Here is an 8,424-nt window from a genome sequence, read left to right on the forward strand (position 1 = left end):
CATGGCCAGCAATGTCACTCATGTACATGTGTGCGAGCGCATCAGCTTTTAGGTTCAGTGTGCTGAGGCCCCAGAACACGGCATCCCTCTTTGAGTCTTCACTGGGCTGGCCGGGCGCCCCTCACCTTTGGACTTAAGGCCAGTGTGACTCCATCGTGGGCGACGTCCCAGGCGGCCCCGTGAATCTCCAGGCAGGTGGTAAACAGCAGGGAGAGATAAATTCTTAATAAATGGAGTCCCGTTTTGATGCAAATGCGCCTGCTAATAAAGTAGGAAGGAGCAAGAACCACAGAATATTTATGACAGAAGCAGGACTGTTTGGAAACAGACGTTTTATTAGGTTCCCGTGAGGCACCAGCCGCTCTTTTAACATTTCTATTTCGGGGCCTTATGTAGAAAGCAGTCGCTCTATAAATAGCAGGGCAAACAAAGTTAAGGAGGGTTGTTATCATGCGGGGAGGCTGGGGTCTGGAGCCCAGGAAACCATGAGGCTCTGTCCCCGGTCTCGAGGGCTTCTCAGACTAGACCACGTCTCCCGTGGTCATCTCCCTTCTGGGTGACCTTTTAGCTCTTTCAAACTCTTCTTAATATTTTGTTTATTATTCTTATATTATTTTAAATGTGCATTTATTTTTGAGAGTCAGAGCATGAGCAGGGGAGGAGCCTAGAGAGAGGGAGACACAGAATCCGAAGCAGGCTCCAGGCTCCGAGCTGTCAGCACAGAGCCCGACGCGGGGCTCAAACTCACGAACCGTGAGATTATGAGTTGAAGTCGGACGCTCAACTGACTGAGCCACCCAGGCGACTCTCAGACTCTTCTTTTGGTAATACCTCCACCCCTGCCTCTGGGTTCCTTCTTTTCTTCTTCTTTCTCTCTAATCTTTAAGATGTTTCTCTTTACTTTGTAGTTATTTAAAATTTATTTTGAGAGAGAGAGAGAGAAAGCATGAGCAGGGAAGAGGCAGAGAGAGAGAGAGAGAGAGGGAGAGAGAGAATCCCAAGCAGGCTCTGTACTGTCAGCGCAGAGCCCGACGTGGGGCTTGAACCCATGAGCCGCTAGAACTTGAACTGAGCCAAAGTTGGACGCTTAACCAACAGAGCCATCCAGGCGCCCCCACTTTGTATTTTGAAAGAAATTCTTAGAAAAGAATTTTTCTTTTCCTCAGAAAAGTTGCAAGAATAGTACAAGGAACATCTATATACCTTTCATACAGATTTTTCTCTCTCTCTCTCTTTGAGTACATATTATTCGCATTTTATTTTGCTGAACTGTTTGGGATTATGTTGCAGACGATATGGCTGTTCACCCTGAAATACTCCAGCAAATATCTCCCAAGAGGGCCCTGCTCTTATATAACCATGACACGATGATCTCATCCAATGCTATGATCTAACATGAAGTCGACATTCACATGTCACCAAGGAAGGTCCCGATAATGTTTTTATAACACTCCCCACCCTCCTTCCACAATCCAGTTCCAACTCATTCACTGCATTTACTTGTCCCGATTCTTACATCTCCTTGAACCTACAAAGATTCTGTCGCTTTTCTTTGGATGTCACAGCATCAATATCTGGAAAGGGAAGCAGAATGATTAGAAAAGGAATTGGAAACTGATTAGAAAGATGAGCCCTGGGGCTCCTGGATGGCCTGGTCAGTTAACGCTCTGACTCTTGATTTTGGCTCAGGTCATGATCTCAAGGTTCGTGAGATCAAGCCCTGCACTGGGATCTGCATTGACAATGTAGACACTGCTTGGGATTCTCTCTCTCTCTCTCTCTCTGCCTCTCCCCAGCTCTCGAATTTTCTCTCTCTCTCTCTGTCTCAAAAATAAATAAACATTTTTAAAAAATAGAGGGATGCGCCCTTACACCATGATGGGAGAAGCCTGGGGAGTGAGGTTCTGGAGGGGACATTGGTGGGGATCAGAGGACAGTGCTGAGTGAGAACCAGACAGCCGAGTGGGGAGATGTCTAGAGAGGGCTGTTCCCTGGTGGAGCGTTGGTTCTGAGGTCTCTGTAGGCAAATGGGGCAGGTGCTGGGGGAGGAAGCATTACAAAGCAGGAGAGAACAAAGGCCAAGTCGCTCCCAAGGGGACACAGTGGCCTATGTCTGTCCCCACTGCACCTAGAGGAGAAGCCAGTGGCCTGTACCCACACCTGGCCGGGGACGTGGAGGTGGCCCAGCACAGTGGTGGCGACTTCCCCTTTGCCCTGATCTCGTGCACGTTTCTCCCTTGGCCTGCCCACCCATTTTTCCTCCCTGCAGACTGCCCTCTCCTCCCATGAAAGTGCATCTGACAAGCGAGGGATACATGGTCGTGCTTGTCAGCGGATGGGCTTCCTCACAGGGCTGAATCTCCACACCGCGCTGTCCTTTGCACGCTTTCCTCCCCTCATCTCGTTGCTTGTTCTCTGGCTTCTCTTCCCTGTGAGAGTGGGAGCACTTCCTGGGAGGACAGGGCCCAGTCCCTCCTGTTGATGTTTGAACCTCCGGGATCCGGCCTAGCACCCGGCCGAGTGCACACGTGGGACAGTGGATAAACGAACGGGTGAGCTTGTGGCTCTGCTGTTCTAGAAACCATCTCAGGTAGCTTTGGTGACAACGTGTACTTTTTGGCACTCGCTGCGAGGAATAGCTTTGTAGATGGACCATAGTGGATTAGGCCTGCCAGCCATTTTCAGTGGTGACTTTGTCTTGAGATGGAGCTGTTGGAATGAGGAGGGCGGGACTCAATTCCAAGATTCAGAAAATTCAGTATCACCGTGGCTTAAAACAGATAGGAGTTTATTTCTGTCTCACATAAACTGAGCCCAGGGGGAAGCGATCCGCGGACTCCTTAGGGCCCAGCCTTCCCCGACCCTCCACTTGGCCCTCGCTTGGCCCTTGACTCTCTTTCTCCTGGTCCAAGATGGCAGCACCCGCGTTTCAGGCGGCAGGCAGAAAGAGGGGGGAAAGCAGAGAACAAAACAAAAATGCAGCCACAGGACACTTCTGCTTACATCCCGTTATCTAGAACTTCTATGGCTGCAGAAGAGGCTGGGATGTAACCTCTATTCTGGGCGGCCATGTGCCCGCCCGGGGAGACAGTCTCCAAAGATGGTTTTGTCAGGCCACCAGCAGTCTTTGCCACAGTTGCGTTTGGGGAGAGGTCGCGTGTCTTCCTTCTCACTCCCCCTTTCGCGTGCAGGCTGGGAACCAAGTGGAAGGTCTCAGGCCCCGTGCTCCTGTGCGGGGTCATCGTTAGCTTTTCCTAAGAGCGGGGCAAGCTGGCCGCAGCGTGCTGTGATTGGGTTGTCTGTGTTGAATGGCACAAGGTTGTCCACAAGGCAAATATCGAATTGCAGGGAGTAGGCTGCACTTCAATGCACTGGGCCAAAAAACCTAAGAAACACACAAACAAAAAAGCCACCCTAAACCCAAGGGAAATCTGTCAGGGCTTAGAGGCAGCGGTGAGCAGGGAGGAAGGCAGTGTGAGTTCATGGTGGGGCCACGGTTTTGCTGCGTCGTGATTGAAAGAGCATTTACTATAGGGTGGGAATTTTAAATCTCTTTTTAAAAGCATGAGTCTCCGGGGAGTGTGTCGGAGGCGGGAACCGCTCCCCGGAGAGCAGTTTTGTAACTACTTGTAGCTGAGTTTATTTTGTTTTACTGAAGTATGCCAGGCTGGACATTTCCTCCTGTTCTCATGCTTCTGGACTCAAGAATGCAGAGAGCACGCTGGCCTCCGGAAAGCATCAGCAGCAGGATGTGAACCAGGGACTCCCCCTTCGTGTCCAAAGGGCGAATCACCTTGCTCCTGAGCCGTCAGCGTGGGTGCGGACTGGGGGTGTCGGGGAGAAGCAGGCGCTACCGGTAATGGAAGCGTGATGGGCTGGCGTCTCAGCCAAAGTACACTTGAACGTGAACTGCTGGTGTTTATTCAAGTCGACTTCCTCACGTCCTATGTCCCGGGGGCCTGGGCCGTCCCCGTTACTACCATTGCTGCTATGGTGCGGGATCCAGCGTGCTCGAGGTGTGTGCCTCTGGGCTGGGCTGATGCCCAGGGCCGGGCTTCCTTTCTGGAGCTGCGTCAGTTTCCCTCTCAGCCCTCACACTCCTTGGCGGCCCAGAGCGACAAAGGCAGGAGTGCGTGCAGTGTAAGTCAGTCAACGAAGCGAACAAAATCCAGAGAAACAGCACCTGCCCTCGACTGAGCGCATGCTGTGTTCTAGGTCCTGAATGCCCGAGATCTCAGCACCTCCTCCAGGCGGGGATCGTCTTCTCACTTCGGGGGTCAGGAGAACAGGGTCGTACCAGTTGGGGTGACGTGCCTCCGGGTCTGTGTGTGATGAGGCTTGGGGGTCAGGTGGGATCCTCAAGCTGGGGAGCAGCCTAGCCCCATGAATGCTGCCAAGGGGCATCTCTGTGGGAGAGAGGAGGCACTCTCCCTCTCTCGCGGGGAGCTCTGTGGGCTGTGGGGCGGAGCGACCTCCCACGTGGCAGCACCTGTTCCCTCCACAAACCGGCCAGCGCCGCCTTCCTGCCCTTGGGAGCAGACACTGCGGTTGACAAAGGTCGTCCGGCTTATCCAGCCTCTGTTTTCCTGTGATATTGATGTTTATGCCAAGGTAACACCGGCACCTTAGCTTTGGGGCGGAAGGAAGAATTTCGCTCTGTGGGGTATAAGATCTCCTTTCCTGAACTTTCCCCTTAGTGTCCGTACCCGAAACTGAACCCTTAGCCATTTCGGTCTGTTGGTTTCCACACGTTTACTGGTTTATCAAGCTCTGGAGGGATGGCTTCATCGTATTTAAAATCCTCTGCCCGGATGGGCGCCTGGGTGGCTCAGTCGGTTGAGCGTCTGACTTCGGCTCAGGTCATGATCTCGTGGCTCATGAGTTTGAGCCCCATATAGGGCTTTGTGCTGACAGCTCAGAGTCTGGAGTCTGTTTGGGATTCTGTGTCTCCTGCTCTCTGCCCCTCCCCCACGTGTTCTCTGTCTCTGTCTCTCTCTCCCCAAAATAAATAAACGTTAAAAAACTAAAAATAAAAGAAAATCCTCTGCCTGGTATAGCAGAGAATGACAAATTCTCAAAGACTGATCGATAAATTTAATAATAAAAAAAAAGTTACTTCCTCACCTCTGTGTCTTCTGCAAAGCCGCGTTTTAATTCCATTAATAATTTAGTTTTTTTCTCCTACATCTAGTGGGAGAGAGACCTCAAAGTGTTTAGGCTTTATTGTTCTGCTGAGCTATTCATGGGCCCATGTATTTCCTACTGCATAAACCCAGACTGGACTTCGTGGACGGTGATTACACTAAACCAACACCACAACGACCCCACCTTACTCCCAGGTACGGCCCAGGGAATTCTTTTCCATTAAATCATTATTTTTACATGCCCGTACATAAAATAGTTGGCAGTTTCTATGCCGAGGAAACCTTTGTTTCAGGGCCTTCCCACATTCCTTCCAGGGGATTTCCTGCATTTCTAAGGCACTTACTCTGTGCTATGGGCAATATTGAAAATGTGTATATCATGATCCCTGCCCTCAAGGAGTTTACAGTCCAGTTGGGAGTCAAGACAAAAAATAATAGAGAACCACAAAGACGATATAGTACCAAGACCTAAATTTTAAACTGCAGGTTGGATCCATTGGCGGGTGGGGTGTAAAATGAGTTTAGGCGGTCACAGTCAGTATTAAAAAATGGAAATAGCAAAAATAGGAAGGATTAACATGCGTAGGATATAGTAAGCTTAAGAACTTTTCGGTAAAGGTTTGGTTCTGTTTTATATATAAATAAAATCTGTTTCTTACCCTAGGTTATGGTCAAATATGTGTGGATGTTTCTGACAAGCTATGTGTGAGACGAGTGGAGGTAAGCCTGTGAAGGAATGCCACATGAGAAGGCATTCGTGACTTCTGTTCAAGTTATGGACTCTTGAGAACCCTTAGAACACGATTGGAAATCGCTCTAGAAACCATGCATGTGCCGGGCGTTTTGCACATCTCAGTGGCTCATGGACTTTGCAGCCCTTGGTTGCAAGACCTTGGCTGGAGCCCTTTGATCTGGAGATTAAAGCCAGGAGGGAGAGAGAGGAGAAAGGCTGGAGAGCTGGGCTACATTTCCCAGGAGAGAAGATCATTCATCACTCACTTGGGAAGTCAACGAAGGCTTCCAAGGAGGAGAAGCTCGTAATCCAATTCATGTTTTAGGAAGACTCTTGTAGGCATTAGGGGCTAGAGGTCCAACTCAGAGGGTATCGTAATAATTATTTGAGAGCTAACAGAGGCAGAAGGTAGGAGGGCACAACTGTGAGAAGGTTTTTAGGATAAAAAAAAGTCATTGGACTTGGTATTTCTTTGGATATGGAGGCAATGAGGGGGAAGGAGGAGTCTGGGGTGGCCTCTTGGTTTCTATCTTTGAGCAGACAGCGTTGCTAATCACTGAGTCAGGACTAAATATAGAAAGGAAAGTAAGTTTGGGGAGGAGCATGAGTTTAATTCTGTAGTGAAGGGACATATGCAAGTATATCCAGGGACCTGATATAATCTCCCAACATTCTATGAAACTAAAGAGCAAAAGCCAAGGAGGGCCAGGTTGGGGTGGGATTGGGGTCCGGCAGAGCTGGAAGAGGAGGGGATTCAGATTTTGTTTGGGTACGTGTGTTCTTTGGTGGAACAGTTTGGTAATCCGGGGGCAGCAGGAGTGTCCCAAAGACTCTGAAAGCCGCGACGACAATGGAAATAGCAGGCAAGGTGCATTGGCTGAACTGGAGTAACCCAGAGTAGCCGCCTGGGTTTGGGAGTACAGGAGAAGGGGCTGGTCCGGCCCAGTAGGGAAGAAGGCCCAGCAGGCCCTGGCCAGGGCGTGTGTGTGTGTGTGTGTGTGTGTGTGGCAATGTCTAGCTCCATCTGGAACTAAAGCTGGTGAGTCTGCCCAGCCCGTTCCATAGCATCTATGGGGAAGAGGGGCTCTGCCAGGTCCCACTGATCCTGCCGGTGGGAAACATACCAGGATCCCCCTGTCTCTTCCAGGCCCAGGAGTCGGATCCAACGGTGTTTGTGGCTGGTACAGAGGAAGGTGAGACGTATGCAGGAATTTCACGCTCCTTCACTCTTGATAGGTGCTGCTAGGAATCTGGGTTAGAGTCAAATTTGTGTTGGATGCTCTGGGTGAACTCCTTAACTATTTGTTTGTGGTACTGCTAAATATTTCCAGATGTCAGCACCACACATACGCCACGATGCTGTGATTAAAGCCCTCAGTGCTGAAACTCTTTTTTTTTTTTTTTTTTTTTAATAAGAAAAATGCATAAGGAGAAATTAAATCTCCCTTTCTGTCTGGAACCCACCATACAGATCCTGCATTATTTACCAACCACAAGAGTTTTTCCTTGGCTGGTACATGCGTCTCTCCTCGTGTTTTTTCCAGCTGCTCATACAGACTTTGGCAAAGTTACTCACTAGCTCCGAATACCAGGATTACCCCATTCTCGTTTAGCAGTTCAGGGATTTGGCACCTGGAGGAAAAGCAAAGGCGATGTCAGAACCCTACGAATTCCCCAAACGGAGCTAAGTGATAGGCCCAGCCTCATGGGGTTGTGTGAAGACGGAAGAGGGCATTGCGTGGAAAGTATCTACTACAGTGCCTGGTACCCCCCGTGGTCTCAGGCAAGGCCAGTTCTTTTCCTGAGGAGGGTCACGTGATACCCGGCCAACAGATTTTCACATCGGCTGGGGCGGGGACATTGGAGCCTCTGGTGTGGGTTTATCTGTAGCGGAGACATTGATCGAAAATCTTGGGGGCGCCTGGGTGGCGCAGTCGGTTAAGCGTCCGACTTCAGCCAGGTCACGATCTCGCGGTCCGTGAGTTCGAGCCCCGCGTCAGGCTCTGGGCTGATGGCTCAGAGCCTGGAGCCTGTTTCTGATTCTGTGTCTCCCTCTCTCTCTGCCCCTCCCCCGTTCATGCTCTGTCTCTCTCTGTCCCAAAAATAAATAAATGTCAAAAAAAAAATTAAAAAAAAAAAAAAAAAAAAAAAAAGAAAATCTTGGGAGTGTTATGCAAGAAAAGAAACAGGCAGAAAGAACAGTAGTTCGGGAGCTGAAAGTTTGAATCTCAGACTTCTCTCTTCCTCCCTCAAGTGACCTTAGGCAAGGCACTCACAATTGACCCTTGAACAGCGCAAGGGTTAGGGGCACTGACCCTCTCGCAGTTGAATATCTGTGTATAATTTTTGACTGCCCCCCAGACTTACTACTAATAGCCTACTGTTGACCGGAAGTCTTACCGATGACACAGTCGATTAGCACATATTTTGTATATGATATGTATTATATACTGTATTCGTTTTTTAAAAAAAATTTTATTATTTACTTTGACAGAGAGAGACAGACAGAACGAGCCGGGTAGGGGCAGAGAGAGAGGGAGAGAGAGA

The 8,424-nt window shown here is 49.7% G+C and overlaps 1 long non-coding RNA gene across 1 annotated transcript; it reads left to right on the top strand.

Moving 5' to 3' along the window:
- Nucleotides 1-4,934: 4,934 nt before the first annotated feature.
- Nucleotides 4,935-7,826, top strand: LOC123380745. The gene is made up of 3 exons (XR_006586884.1): nucleotides 4,935-5,339; nucleotides 5,809-5,864; nucleotides 7,025-7,826. It is a non-coding gene; the product is annotated as an uncharacterized LOC123380745 (long non-coding RNA).
- Nucleotides 7,827-8,424: the final 598 nt, after the last annotated feature.

This window comes from Felis catus, chromosome D2 (genome assembly GCF_018350175.1).
Source record: "Felis catus isolate Fca126 chromosome D2, F.catus_Fca126_mat1.0, whole genome shotgun sequence".
NCBI lineage: Eukaryota > Metazoa > Chordata > Mammalia > Carnivora > Felidae > Felis > Felis catus.